Source organism: Rhinolophus ferrumequinum, chromosome 8 (genome assembly GCF_004115265.2).
Source record: "Rhinolophus ferrumequinum isolate MPI-CBG mRhiFer1 chromosome 8, mRhiFer1_v1.p, whole genome shotgun sequence".
Classification (NCBI taxonomy): Eukaryota; Metazoa; Chordata; class Mammalia; order Chiroptera; family Rhinolophidae; genus Rhinolophus; species Rhinolophus ferrumequinum.
This window is the reverse complement of record NC_046291.1, coordinates 13,175,664-13,193,855: the sequence shown is the minus strand read 5'-3', so window position 1 is coordinate 13,193,855 and position 18,192 is coordinate 13,175,664. Positions and strand designations below refer to the sequence as shown.

General features: G+C 36.7%; 1 protein-coding gene across 2 annotated transcripts in view; it reads left to right on the top strand.

Moving 5' to 3' along the window:
* Nucleotides 1-18,192, top strand: part of ACSL3 (acyl-CoA synthetase long chain family member 3) — a 65,854-nt gene that overhangs the window by 14,783 nt on the left and 32,879 nt on the right. Inside the window, exon 2 of one of the 2 annotated variants that reach the window (XM_033112344.1) lies at nt 470-529. The exons of the other annotated variant lie outside the window; for it this stretch is intronic. The gene's annotated coding sequence lies outside the window, so the exon portion shown is untranslated. The remainder of the gene's footprint in view (nt 1-469; nt 530-18,192) is intronic. 2 annotated transcript variants of the gene reach the window in all.

The following is an 18,192-nucleotide window of genomic DNA, read 5'->3' as shown; positions in this document are numbered from 1 at the left end:
AAATGTGAATAAAACGGCTGTAAATATGTGTGTCTATTTTTTTCCTGTAGACATAAATTTTCAACTCATTTGGGTAAATATCAAGGAGCTCGATTGCTGGATCATATGGTGAGAGTATGTTTAGTTTGTAGGACACCAAATTGTCTTCCAAAGTGGATACACCTTTTTGCATTCTCAGTAGCAGCTGCAGTCAGTGCAAATCCTTGTTGCCTTGTTTGCATTTGATGATATTAATGTTTTGGATTTTGGCCATTCTAATAGGTGTGTAATGGTACATAATACGCTTTTTTTGGTGAAAGTTTACGTGATAAAATGTCACTTGCTAGTGTGATAGATGGTGTTTCCAGAAAAACTCGACAGAAATTTTCCTGTGAGGTTTGGAAGTAGAAATACTCCCAGGGAAAGGTTGATATTTGCCTCTGGTTAACCATGAGTAGTAATGCTTATCTTCATGTTTTTCTTTTGTCAGGTATTGAAACAAAGGCGCGCATATCTTGAAGGCACTAGCACCTCCTACCATTGACATCTGGTAAAATGTTTCGTTTTTTGAATTACAGGATATTTCTGTTATTAGGCATAAAATGTATTAAGTTAAAGTGTGGCTAAATGTCAAAGAAAAAAAATTAATTCTTTCCATTTTGTGATTCTGGAATTGTGAGTTACGAGAAGGTAGCTTTCATACTAATGTTCATTCCATACAAACCCATTGGAACATTAAGCCATGTTATTCAGCAGTATTATTTACCTTCCTTTCCTTAATTTGAATTTCATTAAGCATCTGTGAAAGAGTTTAAACTCAGTAGCCTCTTTATTTTGCAAAGCTTAGAACTAATTAGACTGGTATTGGTGGTTCAAAATGTGCTGGTCATTTTAAATTCGTGTGAATTATTTTAAATTTCTAACAGAACATTTTAACAGAAGCAGGTTCAAGGCCAGGAAAAGAGCAGTGTGCTTTTTGTTAACCTATAGCAAATTCTGCATGTTAATTACAGTTGTCATGGGGTAAAATACTTCATATAGCACAGTTTTATTCTTTCCTTACTGTGGTTTCTGAAGTGAATTAGAGCTTGTGAAATTTTGGGGCAAGAATTTAAGGATTTAAGTGACCTGAAAGATTTTAGCGTTCTGAGAAATGAAAGTAAAAGTGGGTGGAACTGTTACAAGGAATAATCCATGTTGGTAAAGTGCTTTGAGTCTGTAAAAGCAATAAGCTTAATTTTATCTATTAGAATCATGATTGTTGACATTTATCTTTAGTTTCAGAAAATCATTTCAAAATATATGCTTACATCAGTTGAATTTATTAATCCTTATATTTTCTACTGATTTTAAGAAGTTATACAAGTAGTATGTTTATTATTAAAAATTGTAAACTGCATTGGAGTGTGTAAGTAAAACGGAACCTTCCCTATCCCCCGAGTTTCTTGCTAGGGATTACCTCTTACCCACTTGGAGTGGGTCCTTCCAGACCTTTTATGTACATATTCAAGATCACCATCTTTTAATGAGATGGGTGTGATGAAAAAAGAAACGTACTTTGCCCATATTTTAAACATTTCTTTTCCTACATCTTCTTGAGTGATATACTTGGCCAAATGAAGATTGCTTTCAAGTGACTAAGTAAATACATTGGAACACAGTACTTTTCCCTCCAAATTTCTTTTACTGATTAGTGGGTATGGAAACCCCAAACTTTGAATTTCTAGCTAAGAATGGATCAACAGAGTTTAGATTTACAGTGAGATTGACAGCACAAGTGTCATTTACTGCACATTAAACAGTAGGTATGGCATTTATATAAATGACTGCAATTAGTATTACCTTTATAGAGATAGAGGGTAAGCTAGATTGGGAAGTGGTTTTGGAGTTTAGTATCTCTGCCTAAGGGGGAGGGGTGGGGCATGGGAATAAAGTGCTATGGCAAAGTGACATAGGTAACTTTGTCTCTCATAATTTTGCCTAGACTTAAACAGGTCCCCAAAAAGGGAAAGGAAATTTGTCATTTTATAAAAGTTAACTATATTATGATGTAAAGGGAATTTCATGGACTATTTGGGGAACCCAGTGTCATGAATTCTAAAATTTAGAACCTCTTCTGTTCACATTTGGGAACTACCCATATTCAGATGTCTTACATTATTAAGAAATAATGTAAAAATTGAACTGATTCACACGTGTATGTGTCCATTGTGTAATTGTTAGATTGAAGCATTTTAAACTCCTTAAAAAATCTTGAATAAGCAGATTTTGATAGTTTTAATGCTGTTACTAGTCCATCAAAAAATTACATGTAGAAAAAAAAATTACATGTAGAATTTGAAAGAGAACATTAACAAATAGAATTGTGTACGCGTGAATAAATTTAGACTCATTATAATAGCTATTATATAGTGTCTTAAGTCTATGCTACAGATTCACAGCAAGTTCAATGTTCTTATTTTTTCTTAATGTTCAGATGTATTGATAAAGTATATTCTGTTCATGACTCTAGTAATTCATATTTAAATATTTTATAAAGTAGACATGCTTTGATGGCCTCAGGACTTAATCACTCATCTTGATGATCTAGTGTTCCACATTCAGTAGCAGAAATCTCTCTGCATATGGCCATGCAATGGAGAGAAAGCATCCAGGTTATTTTCCTTTGTGTGTGAAAATGATCTAGATTAGAAGTTTGGAAGGAGACTGGGACAGCAGCAGGTTTGCTACTCCCTTTGCTTATCAGGAAAGGGTTTCTTAGAGTTAGGCCAAACATTTCTTATAACTTTCAAGGTGGATTCCTTATTTTTGGTGCCTTCTATTTTTAAAACACACTTTAATTTTTGAACACTTATGGAAAAGCTCCAGAAGCCAGAAAATTGGGCACACGGAGAATGAAGAGAAAAGGGAAGACAACTCTTTATCTTAGTAGCTTTTTGATTTTTGAAACTTGTTTAAGAAAAGCTTTATTAGTGGTAAAATAATTGAGAATTTATGGGAAGAGGAAAATACTTTATGTAAAGAATTAAAAAAGGAAAAACGCACAAGATTATATGAATAAAATATAATAAAGACTATTGACTAAAGGAAGTAATTGCATGTTTAAACCTTATTCTTAACTATTTAACGTTTAGATAGTACAAATAATGAAGTTGATACAATGTTAGTTGTGATGCAGGTAATTTATCCTGTAGTTATATATACTTCCAGAATATACTTAAACTTCTAATTGTATGTGTACTTGCTTTTTCTTAAGTTTGATATGCCAAGATATAAATAAGGACTTTTGGGGTGAGTGGCAAATGGAGGAAAAGATAAGGAAACATCTGAGAACTATGACTAAATAAACAATTTATAAATCCTTGACATTGAAAGAAAAGCTATAGACTTAGATTGGATAGTCTCAGATAGACTTAGATTGCAAAATTATCCTAAGCTGTTGCAGCTTTTACTCATAAATGGACTATTTTAAAATGATCTTGAAAATCTTAATTAGGCACTTTAATCTTTTTATATCCTCAGAGGTTAAATTTACCTGGTTCATCTTTTCTCAAATATGAATACTTCGCTCAATATAATCATGTTTACTTTTGCAGACAATATTTTATATGTTTGGAACAATTATATTTAGCCTCTGACTTTTGAATTTTATTTAATTTTATTTTTATTTTACTCTTGGAAAGGAAATAGATAAACTTGAAAGTGAAATTGTTAATCCAACTAAAACAAGCCTCACTTAAAATTAGTCCATCTGCTCCTTCTCCAGGTATAGGTTCATGTAATACTAAATACGGTACTTAGCTAGATTGAGTTGCAGTTATTAAGACCCTCGAGTATTATCTAGCCAGGCTGATACCAGTATGTATGTCATAGTTCATCTTCTCCTGAAATATTTGTATAGTTGGCTCCCATTGACCATTTTGAAGGTGGTAATTGGAATAAATAGGAATAGTACTAAAGGGGTAAGTAGTCCTATTCAGTATTGTCTTAATACAGTCAAGGCGTTCAGCTCTTGGCTCCTTAGTCCATACTGATAAGTATGTCAAACAATTGTACTAAGTAGAGCTCCTGCCCTACCATTAGGATAACGTAGTGATGGCTGAACTTGCCATTCCCCCGCCCCCTTCAATGAGTCGGTCTTGACCAAAATTCTAACATAAAAAGCTCTACTTCTGTATGGAGAATTTCACATCACTTCTTTTGGATATAATAATAGAAAGAGGTAGGTATGTGGCTTGGGAAGGTAAGTAGAAAGCAGAGTAGGATTAGGTTTTCCCATACATGAGGAAGTGGAGGCAGTGTGACTCAGAACCCTGAACTGGGTGTTGGGTGTGTGTACACCCCGTGACAATGAGACAGATGAATGGAATACAGAGCCACCTCTGAGGACTCCCCTGTGTGTTGCTGAGGTCTTGGCTTGGGGTTGTTAAGGGTAGACCTGAGACTATAAATGCCTTGCGAGTTAGGAAGCTTGTTGAAGACCATCTTTTTTAGATGTAGGAGGGCGGTGTAAGGTGAAGTGGTTAAACAGCGTTGGTTCTGAGTTATAGTCCACATAATTCTCTACCTTTGGAATTGGAGTGGGATCCAAAAAGTAGGGTTCAACAGTTTCATAAAATCGAAGGACATTTAAAGTTTAGCATGGAGTATTGGACATGAGAAAAAATATTCTTAGTGTATGAATTTCCTTAAACAGAAATAAATTTGTCATCTAACTGAAGCTCATGGAGACAAATCCCCCAAAGTGACTAGTTAACTAGGGATGTTAAATGGATCAGTACCAATTCTAGATACAGGATGTGTTAAGTACCATTTACTTACTTTATAAGGGACTTTATGGATGGATATATGTCAGCCTCTTCTAACCTCTGAAATTGTAAATGTATTAAACATGATAGTAATAGCAGCTGAGATTTGAGTGTTTATTATAAGGTAGGCATTATATGCTTTACATGTGTTAACTGTTTAATTTTCTTAATAATCTCATGATACAGATATTCTCATAATTTTATAAAGAAACTGAAGCTTAGAAAGGAAATTTAGCTAAGGTGACATTTGGTAAATGGTAGAGCTAAGTGTCAAACCCGGTCTGTTTGGCTCCTGAGCCTGCACTCTTAGTGAGAATAGTTGAATTGATTTCAGTATCTTCAGAGTCAGCGGGGTGTAAGAAATAAGACAAAAGTAAAATGTTGTCATACATAGTTTTGTATAGACAACAAAATTTGAAATGCTATTAAAACATACATTGTATTTTGTAAGTTATTTAGAGTGCTTTTACCTACTTTCCTTGTTTGTTCCTTAAAGGGAGTTTTGTGAGGTATTTATTGTCATCACCCCAGTTTTACAGTGGGCCTGAATCTCAGGATGTTAAGGGACTTGTCCCATGTTACACAATGAATAAAGGGGCGCAACATCAAACCCAGAGCTTATGCCATAATTCTGAAAGGAGCAGGTTTATTGAACACTTTTTATATGCAGTCAAACCAGTGTTGCCGGTAACAGTACCTTCATAAAGCAATACCTGTCGGCTTTGAAACTGCCTGAAACAGCACTGGGTACCCATAACAGCTATACTAGTAACTAGCATTTATAATGCCTTTGCATTTCTCAAACGTCCTTTACGTCTGCTGCGTTCCATTTTATCCTCACTGTAAATTTTTTCTATTAGATAAATGATGACATATGGGGAAGTAAGGTACAGGAACACTATTTCAAAGAAAAAGATCAAACTTAACTAGTGGTAAGCCTCAGGCTACAGTTTACTAGTTTGTTCTCTTACTCCATGAGATAACTAAGTATAGGGTGACCAGCTTGTCCTGTTTGCTTGGAACTTTCTTGGTTTCAGTACAGAAAGTTCTGTGTCCCTGGAAACCCCTCAGTCCCAGGCAAGCCAGAGGGGGTGGTCATGGTGATTACTTGTCACACTTTGTGGTGGACTGGGAATGGGAGTAGGGTCGCCATATAAAATACAAGACACCCGGTTAAATCTGCATTTCAGATAAACATCGAATAATTTTTTTTATTTTAAATTGGAGTTTATTAGGGTGACAATTGTTAGCAAAGTTACATAGATTTCAGGTGTACAGTTCTGCAATACATCATCTATATATCACATTGTGTGTTCACCACCCAGAGTCAGTTCTCCTTCCATCACCATATATTGGATCCCCTTTACCCTCATCTACCACCCTCCTCCCCCCTTACCCTCTGGTAAGCGCTCAACTATTGTCTGTGTCTGTGAGTTTTTGTTTGTTTGTCTTGTTTCTTTATTGTTTTCAGTTGTATATCCCACATATCAGTGAAATCATATAGTTCTTGACTTTTTCTGTCTGACTTATTTTGCTTAGCATAATAATCTCAAGATCCATCCATGTCAGAAATGGCACTACTGAATAATTTTTTACTATATATCTCAAATACTGCATGGGACATGTGTACTTTAAAATGTTGATTGATTATTTGAAATTCAAATTTAAATGGACATTTTGTATTTTTATTTGTTAAATCTGGCACTAATTAAGAGTGAAGGGACATTCTGGTGTGTGAAAGTCCACTTAGCTGCTTTTTGGGTGGACCTTACTCTTCACACATTAATCTGCTTAAGGAAGCACCATCTGGCAGTTTCTTTTTCTGAGGTACTTGACTCTTGTTCTTTAGTTGGTGGACAGAGTTAGATGCAAGAGTCAGGATGAATATATGAAACCAGATGTTGTCTAGTGCATTAAAATGTGTGTGTGTGTGTGTGTGTGTGTGTGTGTGTGTGTGTGTTTGTGGCGGGGGGATGGGGTGTATAGCAGTTCTCATTTACTTGTCAGGAAACAACGCAGGTCTGTACCCATTCCATCTTTGTTGGATCAGTCTGTCAAAGACCAGCACATTTTCACAGACTGTCCGTACTGTCTTTAGACTATATGTTAAAAAGTAGTTTTGTTGTTGTTAATATAATACATTGACATGATTCAAAATGAAAAGGAAGTGAAGGCTGTACCCATCTCTTCTCACACCTATTATTCATTTGCCCATCATGGAGACCATCTGCTCTGATTGGAAAATGTTAGAATTTTTTAAATGGACCTTAGAAGTCTTCTCAGTGAGTGTTTTTCTTAAACCAGGGGAACTCTTTCCGTACCCCTCCCTTCTGAAAAAAGTGTCTGTATGGAAAAATATCTTGACTGTGTTTTCCCGAAAATAAGACCTAGCCGGACAATCAGCTCTAATGCATCTTTTGGAGCAAAAATTAATGTAAGACCTGGTATTATATTATTCCTGGTCCCATAGTAAAATAAGACCTGATATTATATATTATGTTATATTATATTATATTACATTATATTATATTATATGATATTATTATATCAGGTCTTATATTAAAATAAGACTGTGTCTTATATTGATTTTTGCTCCAAAAGACGCATTAGAGCTGATTGTCCATCTAGGTCTTGTTTTCAGGGAAACACGGTATACAGAAGACGAAATGGGTTCTTCAGGTTATTTGATGATTGTCAGTACTCCTGGATTGACCTGGGAGTCCTAGGCATCAGTAGATTATAGTCTAACCACATCTAGTTGAATTCTATCGTCATTAATGGTGAGCCAAGCAAGATGTAGTGACTTGGACGAGGTCTCATGTTAACTGAAGAGAGGTGTGTGTCATAATCCTTGGTCTGCATCAAGCTGGAAAAGGTATCAATTCCCTTGCCTATTTTCTCTGTTTCCTATTTGGTTTTATGCCAAGACAAACCATTTTCATTTTGTTTTAAGAATATCTGGTTTGGACTTTTATCTAGAAAAGGAAGATAGAATAAAAGTAGATTTAAAAATGTGCCTTGATCAGGGTTAGGGGAGCCTATTTGTGGATCAAGGTGAATACTCAAGAGTCCTGTTATTTCAACTATTACAATTAAAGTACTAAAAATGTTTAAAAATCACGGTAGATAACTGAAGGTTATGTAAATTTAGTTGTCTGTTCAGCTGCTTCTTTTAATTTAAATGTATTTATGGCAAAGACTTGCTAGTTTTCCTCCCTTATTTTCTTTCCCTCCTTTACTCCCTCCCAACATACGTCTTTATGGCCAAAATTTCATTTTTTGAGGTTTGAATAAATACAAGCCTCGTAGTTTTCTTAAAAAAAAAAGAAAGAAAGAAAAAGAAAAGGCTGAACTATTATTTCCTCATCAAATTTCCTAGTTGTGAATTGAAAGTTCATCTAATCCAGATGGTAGTATGACTCAATCCTTAATAATGTTTTTAATCGACTTTCTGGCCCAGAATTTCTTGACCTTTTTATTTGTTGTATTAGGGAAGAACTTAAATGGATTAATGATGTTGATTTTCAGCGGTACAGTCTAATTTCATTTATGAAGAAGTGACAGCTGTGGGGTCAGAATTGAAATCTTCAAAGTTGTTAAAGATTGTCTTAAAACAGGGTTTTAGAAAGGAAAATTCCTTTGTCTTTAGTAAAGGAGAGTGAGAACCACTATATTATGCAGTACTGAGTTCTTACTGAACTTAGGCAAATAACAATATTGCCATGAAAATAAGAATACTCACCGATAGATTCCAAATTCTGGAGGGATCAAGTAGGGAGAAAAAGGTAAGTTTCAGTTCCGCTTACAAAGATAATTTACCATATTGCTCTAAGTCATAGGGAGATTAAGAGAAAAGGTTTCCTTGTATCTGGTAAACAAAAGATTAAAGAACCAGTACTATTTTAAATAAGTCATAAAAATTATAACCATCCTTAAATTCATTCAGTCTCATGTTATTAATCCTTATTGGTCTTAATCTTTTAACAGTTTTATGAATCCAGTTTTTCTTAGAGTTCTGCAAATCCTCACCCAGTTCAAAAGTATGACCTGAAAGTTGATCAGAAACCTGTATTTTTAGAGTGTCAGAGTCATCTTCATGAATCTCTGAAGATGAAACATATTTACAGAAAATATGCGGAATACGATGGCTCTCTGTAAATGACAGACTAAAAATGGCATTGTTAAAGATCTCTGATTATATTGCAGTTGTGAAAGTTGCTTTTCTCTGCAACACACATTTTCAGATAACTAGAATTACAAATGGCAGCATTATATCAGGACGTTGTAGATTCATAGAAATTTTATATAATTTCTGGAATATTTTAACAATATAGGCATACAAATACAGCATAATTATTTCTTATTTGACAGTGGTTCCCATGTAATTTTAGAATATCAAATATACCCAATTAGTTTTATTTTCGCCTTTTATGTAAGAGAGAGAGAGAAGAGAAGAGAGATCCTTTGAAATCTTTCAGGTATAGTTCTAAAAAAATCTTAGTGGTTTTCAAGTTAAGAAAAAGACAATTTAATTTTTTGAATTTTTGGGAAGTTTGTCAAATATATCAAAAGTTTTAAAACACCTGGTCAAATAGGATCATAGGTCACTGTGAAACAGTGTTTAATTATCTACTTAATCATGGTGACAAAGACTTCACAGGCAAATACAGTAAGTTAAATAGTTGTAAGCAAAATATAGCTCTTTAAATATTAAGACTTGGTTTACCTAAGCAATCAAAGACCTAATGATACAGAGCACAGGAAATAATTTTAATAAGACACAAAATCTTTCCTTTGCCTTTACAATCCCTTATTAAGAGTATACCAGTAGTACAGGAAAACTGCCTTTTTAACAAAAGAACCAAACTCCACAATTTTGCCTCAGCTTACTTTTGATATTTAAACTCACTAATTAAATTCATTTTAATCTCATTTAGCTTGACCAGCCATAAATTTCCTTTCTTAAGATTCCTTTTCCACAAACCTTCTACAACTTTCCTCATTCCTTTTAGTTTGTCTTGTCTTATTCAGAAGTATTCAGCTATTTTTAGGACAAACCATGCTAATTCCCTCAATGCATTTCTATGCCTTGTATCTTTTACTTGAAAACTCGTATCATTCCATATTAATTAGAATTCTTAATCCTTAGAAACCTTAATTTCTAATGACAACTAAGAAGTAAGCAATCAGCATTGTTTGGATTGGCAAATTTATGAATACATTTTATAATCTCTAGAAACAGGTTCTTTTACTGGCAGATATATTTCTTAATTTTTAGAAAATAAATGCTTCCTCAACAAGGCACAAAACATTCATTAAAAGATCTAAATTTTTCTTTTAATTTCTCTGTAATAAGAGGTCAAATATAGATAGACTTACTTGACTATTAATGTTTTAGTGTTTTTATCTTACTTGGAAATGATTTAGATATTCAGTGAATTCACTCATTTAACTTGGCAAAACTAGAAGTTACCAAAAGATTTTGGGAAACTATTTTTAAATACATATAGTATATAATTGCTAAAACTTTTACCTAAGAAAACCTTTTTATCTTACATATTTTTAGTTTATTTTTATTTATCTTTAGATTACCCATGAAAACTGCATGAGATATCAGACACTAATAATAATTGACTACTTATTATACCAAGAATTTTTCCTGCTTGCAGATTTTGTAACAGATAGTATGAACTTATTTTTGTAACCCCAGGTAAAATAAAAGTATTATATTTAATTCTGATAATTCTAAAGACATGCCTTTTTTTTAACCAAACAAAACTCAAACCAGCTTTAATAGCATGTATTTTCCTAGATCATGAGATCCTGAAAAGCATTTGGATTTTTTCCTATTATACATATTTTTGAGAATTTTTTTTTACTACAAACACTTAATTCCTTTAAACCAATTAAACAGAATTCTTTACAATCCCATTTTAATAATATCCTTGGGAGACAGACATAATACACACATATATAAACAAACACAACTAGAGACCTGATAGTTTTGTTTTAAAATTTCAGCCATGAGACAGGTACAATAAGGCAAAAACCACACTAATTTATAACAGTTGGAATAAGTTAAGTTTATTCATTCAGATGGCTAAGGCCTTTTCTTACTAATATTTGTGGAGAAGACAATTAAGATTTGTATTTATTTTTGGCAAGGAGTCAGAGCAGCAGTTTATGCTTTTCAAAAAAACCTTTGTTTCCTTTTTTTTTTTTCTTCCCTTTGGTCTGAGGAATTGAGTGTGGTAAAGCTACGTGGGCTTTGAACTGCTTCTACAGTTGGATTTTTGATTTCACAGAGATTTCCAACATATAAGGACAGTTACTCTCAATTTCCCAGAGAATTGGGTTATACTCGTCACTTAAGTTACATGATAGGTTATTCTATGTGTCCAGTTACATCTTCCTAAGTCACGACTTTCCCTCTGGGAGTATAGTTGTATTTTAGCCTAGAGGAGGGGGCTTAAAAAAAAATTCCTATCAGGCTCTGAAATTTTAGCTTCCCAATTTCCCAAATTTCTGATAAAAAAATTATTAAATCTTTTCAAATACCTTAACAGGTTTCAGGTGGGAGAAACAGTAAAAATCTTAAAGGAGCTGCTCAGATGGCCAGGTTTCTTTTAGGATCCCTTTAGAGCAGTTTTAAAAGTCAGTTTGTCTTTTAGAACCTTCTGCATATAATCACAGAATGCATTCTATTGTCTGAGAGGTTTGGAATTCTCTCTTTAAGGGAGGGCCCCTGATGTGGGCTCAGTTTTTCCCTTAATGGCCATTAGAGTTTTAAATTATTTTGGCTAAGTTGGTCCATTTATTAAAAAGGCACAAAAGGAGGGACCAAATGTTTGTACATATAACTAGTTTGAGTTCCTAAGGAAGGAACTTTTGGGGGGCTTTTAGAAGGTGATGATCTCATGGTAAAGATAAATTCCCCTGAAAGCTGTCGTGGTTGGACAAAAAGACAAAAGAGATGTTAAGGTTATCTTTGAATCATTTAATTTTTTAGAGGCCTCTCAATACCAATTGAAAAATGTCTGCCATTCAGCTTGTTTAACATTTCTAAGATTCTCTAATTGTGCATGTAAATATACCAATTTCAGTATCTCCCCAAATCCCCAGAGTAGCTACTGTAATTCCAAATTGTTCTTCTTATCAGAAGTCCATTGAGACAGATACTTAGCAGAGGATGGTCCATAAATCCCGCTGGTGGTCCAGAATGGGGTTGTCGCTCCGTAACAGACTTAGAAAGAGGGATTCCTGTTACAAAAATTGGTAGCAGAGGACCCAAGAGCTCGTAGCTCTGAACCTTCACCGAAAGAAGGTTTGGAACTCAGAACTCACACCACTGGAATCCCAGTGGAGCTGTTGAGACACCAAGAGCTTAAAGGGCTCAAGCAGCTACCTTGCTTGAATCCAGTGGTGGCATTGAAGCAGAGTGTTCTTCGAATCTCAGGACACTGACATTATATAGTCAAACAAATTCAAATAGAGTCTGGAGGCTTTGGCTAGAAATAAATGGTAAAAAAATTTATTCAGGGGTCTTAAAGTTTATAAACCAGAAATGCAACTAGGCAAAACCCAGAAGTGTTCCAAAGAAGAAAGAAGAGTTCTTATAGTAAAAGTACATTATTGAAAGTTAATCAGTCTGCAATCTTAGCCCTAGGATTGGTCAGGATGGTTATCAGTCAGATGTTAGGAGGTCTGGTCACGTCCACTGGTCTGGATAGTGGGTTTGGTGAATATCATGAGGTGCTCTGGATATGTGAGTTCTTCAGGGGTTAATCAGAGGGTCATCTGAGGTCTGGTGTATGTCTAGATGTGTATCCAGACATTAACACAGGTCTGGAAAGTTCAGAAGTTCCCAGGCTGGTGTGAACAAGAGTCTTTCCTCATGCTTCAGCCCTTATAGTTAATGTTAATAATTTTAGCAGCTTAGTTGAAGTGACTCCATTTTTATATATTCCCTGTCTTCACTCTTTCCTTAAGTGTTTACTAAATTATCGTTGTATAAATAGTGATTGGTCATTTTCTTTTAATATTGTTTAACTTGACTTACCTTGTTATTTTAATTAGCAGTTCTCAAAGTAAAGGTGAAAGTTAATATTCTTCATCGTGGAAGATTAATGTGCTTTAAGCCGTTACAGCTGCATTTAAATATTTAAAGATAACTACTGAAAAACCTTGACTTGTCCATACCTTTTACTGTAGTCAGCCATAGAGCCATGCATACCTATATACACGTTTTGTTTTTGTTTTTAAATAAAGAATTAGTAAGGTTCATGGAATCCTCCAGTTGCTTGTACGTTTAACTTAATGGCTGTATAATCATCTATACGTGGATGTGTAAGTTCAGCCATTCTTTGATCGATTTAGATTGTTTTCTGTTTTCAGTTGTTAAAGTAAAATTTTCCACAGTTTACTGATCTAGTAGGATTTATTCAGTGATTCGTGAATCAGGAACCATCCAGTCTTGCAGATAGAAAGGTGCTGCAAAGAGTTGTACAAGGCGAGAGTGTTGAGGATGGACATGAGCAGGACTGAGGTGGAGTCACTGGCGTTGTGATGGGTTATAGCAGGGTCACTCCTTCCACGGAGCGAGGGAGGCATTGGAGCTGGGTCGGGTAACTTGGGCCGAGCCGGCAAGCGCTTGGTTGACTTAGGCCTTCCTTTTCTGGAAGAGCCGAGCGTAGAAACTCAGTTATGTTTTGGTTTGCTGATGTGGGCTTAGCAGGAGCACCTCTCGCTTGGGCCTAATCTGGTTACTGGAACACAGACGCTTTTGTCTGTGAAACAGTACTGCTGTGTCCTCCAAGGTTTGCCTTCAGACTGTACTGCTTACTCTTCCTTCTTGTTTGAACATCAGGCTTCCTGTGACTCTACTACCACCTTGTCATGCTTCTTAGTGGTTTCACTATCTTTGTAGTTCTGTGGCCTTTCGGTTCCTTAACCTCCTGTCCTTAAATGATCTCGTACTCGAGTCTGCCTTTGCTGCCTTTCTCCATTAGTATAATCTAGACCTCCCCAGGAAAAATCACTACACAGCCTCGCAGTCTGTTTCCAGCCCTCTACTCAGTCCATCACCTCCTGTGGTTCCAGTTTGCTCCCCTTTAGTTCCTCAATTCCAACAATTCTGTAACCCAACCCAGGATCTGATTTTATTGATCTCGTCTCCTTTTCACAAACCCCACCTCCCCTCATAGCTTTCCTCAACTTAAAATTTCCTGATGAGTTATAACCACTCCCTTGGAGATAGTTCCCCGGTCTCCCCCCTCTCCCTACTTGGGAATGCATCTTACCCTCTCCTACCCAAGGATGTGACTCTTATCTGCATGATCCTTTTCTTTCCTCTCCTGGGTTACAGGCCTGATATGCAGACAAGCTATATTATCTCTTGTCTTTGAAACAAAAGAATCTGCTGTGTCTTGTCACCCATTTCTCCGTTTCTCTTTAGCACTTTCATCCAGTCTTTCTTGAACTCTTTCCAGCTGGGCTTTGATCCTCACACAGCTTTTTTCAACGTCAGTAGTGACCTTCACATTGTGTCTAATTCTCAGTCTTCATCCTTTTTTTGATGTTTTTATTGCAGTAAAATATACACAACACAGTTTACCGTTGTAACCGCCTTTAACAGTTCGTTGGCATTCCGTACATTCACACTGTTGTGCAGCCATCGCCATCATCCATCTCCAGAACTTTCCCATCATTCCAAACTCCGAAGGAATTAAACACAATTCTCCATTTCCTCTTCCTCTCAGCCCCCGGCAACCACCACTGATTATACTCTGTGTCTTTGTGAATTTGCCTCTTTTTAGGTATCTTATATAAGTGGAATCATACAATACTTGTGCTTTTGTGTCTGCCTTATTTCGCTTAATATAGTATGTTTTCAAGGTTCATACATGTAGCATGTATCAGAACTTCATTCCTTTGTAGGATTGAATAATATGCCATTGTGTGGCTGTACCACATTTTGTTTACCCAGTCACCTGTCAGTGGACTTTTGGGTTGTTTCCACCTTCTGGCCATTATGAATAATGCTGCTATGAACTTCGGTGTGCAAATAAATAATCTGTTTGAGTCCCTGCGTTCATTTCTTTTGGAAATATACCCAGAAATGGAATTCTGTAGTAATCTATGTGTAATTTTTTGAGGAACCACCATACCGGTTTCCACAGCAGCTGCACCATTGTACATTCCCGTCAGCAGTGCAGGAGGGTTCGGGTTTCTTCACCGCCACATCCTCTTCAATACTTGTTACCGTACTTTTTTTTTTTTTAATAGTAGCTGTCCTAATGGGTGTGAAGTCTCACCTCATTGGGGCTTCTGTTTCCACTTCAGTCCTTTGTTGACGTGTAGATTACGTGTAAAGCTGATCAGTGTCCTCCTTCTGTGACTTCCACCGTCCTGGTTTTCCCTTGTCAACACTGACCCCATCTCTCGTGTTCCTTGGCTGGCCCCTCTCGGCCCAGCCCTCTACATGTTGACATGTCCCCCAGCACCTGCTCTTCTCACTCCTAGGCTGTCCCAGCCAGACTTGGCTCTAAACCATCAGTATGCTGAGAACTCCCAAAGGAACCTTTCACAAAACTGAATATTCTTTCCCGCAACCTGTTCCTCCTGCGTCTTCCTTTTCTTAGTAAATGATAGCTCAGTTTTGTTTTTCAGTGTCTCGAGCCAAAAACCTTAGAGTCACTATTGACTTCTCTTTTTTTCTCACTGTATGTAAGGTCTTCAAAATAAAGTGAGAATTGGTTCATTTCTCATTACTTCCCTCATCCTTATTCTGGTCTCAGTCACTGTCTTGTCACATCCAGTCTCAGCAAAGGCTCTCAGATGGTCTCCTTGCTTCCTCTGCAGCCAGTCACCCTCTTTGTGGTGGGTCAGGTGACTTCACTCATGTCAGCACAGTTCTCCCGGTGGTCTGCCAGGCCCTGCAGGATCCGTCCGCATTCGCACTGCATCCTCTCTGACGTCATCTCCTTTCACGGTCCCTTCCTCCCTGGGTTCAGCTGAGATGCTCGTCTTCGGGATGTCCCTGTGGCTCCCTCTCTCATTGTCTGCTGTAACATCTGAGATGCCTTTGCTTAACCACTTAGGAAGCAAGCACCTCTCTCCTCCCTTGGCATTCATTCCCTCTTAGCCTGCTTTATTAGCTTCTGTTACCTCATGATATTTAGCTATTTGTTCATGGTCTGTTTACCTCTCATGTTTTGTTCCTCACTGTGACTCCACCATCCGGAAGAGGGCTTGTATGATGTCTGTTCAATAAAAGTTTTGGAAATAAACGAGCGGTTGAATCCTTGTTCATATGTGCGTAATATGCACTGACTTTTCCGTAGACCAGAGTTCTGAACGTGGGCTTGCAAAGGGTGTGTGTGTGTGTGTGTGTGTGTGTGTGTGTGTGTGTGTGTGTGTTCAGTACTGCCAGATTGCTTGAGTGAACTCTGGATCTTGCAGTCTTTTTCATATTTGTGACACTATTGGATGAAAATTGACACGGCTTCGTTTTAAACTTGATTACGTTAAGGAGAACATACTGCCTATGTGTACTAGTCACCTGCATTTCCCGTTTTGGTGTCTCTGCACATAGCCTTTGCCCAGTTTTCCTTTGTGTTGCTTTAAAAAAAAAATTATAGGAGCTCTGTATATTTTGTCAGGTGTTCGTTTTTTTCCTGAATCTTGTTTCCCTATTGATTTTTGAATTGTTTCACCACAAATATGTTAAACCTTTAAAATTTATATGGAAGAATAAATCTGTAAGAATTGATAAGAAAATTTTGAAAAATAAGGATATTGAGGGTCTTATTAGATATTTAAAGCCATAGTTCTGAAGCATTAGTGCACATAAAAGTCACATGGATGCTGTTTAAAAATGAGCCTGCCACTAGAGTTTTCAATTTATAGGTATTGGGGAGGTAAGGGAAGGGCAGATATGTCTGAGGAATCTTCATTTTAAGTATTCTCTAAGGTAATTCTTATATGAGTGGTTCTTGGATCATAGTTGAGAAACACTGCTGCAAATCTGCTGCATTTGGAATAGTGTGGTATTGTCAAAGCAGTAGACAAGTAGAGCCGAGAAACAGATCCACATATGGGAACTTATTGAAGGTGACATTTTGGTTAATTGAGGAAAGGGTAGCTTACTTAATAGATGGTTCAAGGCAGTTCATTTGAAAGAAAAAGTTAGCTTTCTCCTTTACACAATATAGAAAAATAAACTACCTACTTGATTAAAGATCTAAATGTAAAAATTATGCAAATACTAGAAAAAAATACAGCTGACCATTAATTTAACCCTGGGATGGAGGAAGCCTTCTTAAACTACATTGGAAACCTAGAAGCTGTGAAGGAGAGAATTAACAAATTTAATTGTCCAAGTTTACTTTCTGAAAGGTGATGACTGTTTGTAAGGTGTGGCAACATAGTGAAGTACCTCTGACTGTGTCCTCATTCTCTAGATTTTCCATATCCACTTCAGCAAACAGGATGCAGTTGGCCAAAGGTATATTACTTTGCCTAGTTTATCTGAAACATTTTAGAACAATCAAGTGTCTCAATTGTATGTGGCTGGTACCTCTCGGCTGTATTGGACACTGCTGAAGCCTTACTCCTTGGCTCTCTTCTCCCTGGACTTGTGACTCGCCCCCTCCAAGGTCTCATACTTCATTGTCTTTGCAGTGGGATTTGTCTCCTCTTAGTCTTAGCGGTGCTTTCCCTTCAAAGTTTTCTATCCTTGAACTTGATCTTGGAGATTTCCTACGTGCTCTCTTTGGGCAGTCTCATCCTCCATCATTATCACTCCAAAATGTATGCTTCTAGCTCTGACCCCTTACTTTCACAGTTTGTTTAGATGACTCATTGGCATTTTAAACCCATTATTTTCAAGAGTTGTATTCATCTCCTTTCCACCAACCATCCGACTTACTGACCAGCCCTCTGTCTCAGTTGAAGGCATCAGTGTTGTTTTCCCTTTTTTCACTGCTGCTGTGTTAATTCGTGATTTTGCTCTGTTGAGGATTCAGATACAGAAACCATCCTCACTATGTTAAGGAGAAAGGTTTCGGTTGTTGGGAAGGGCTGGAGTAACAGCTGCCACTGTTGCCCCCGTCTGGGCCACCAGGAGCTGGGAATCCCGGCTGCTTGGCTCCATGTCACACCACCCTGCCTCCTTATCTAGGAGGGAAGGATTATTTTAGCTACTTTCTAATCTAATTTCCTTGCCTCCAGTTTCTGCTGCCTTGAGGTTAGTTATCCTCTGCGTACAGTTATTTTCTAAAACGGCACCTGTGTACGTGGGAATGCAAACTAAGTTCCTTCCCTGGCATCAAAGACCACAACAGTTGGACCCTTACAGTTTGGGTCCTTAAACACCCGGCCCTCATCTCATCCCCACCCTGCTCTA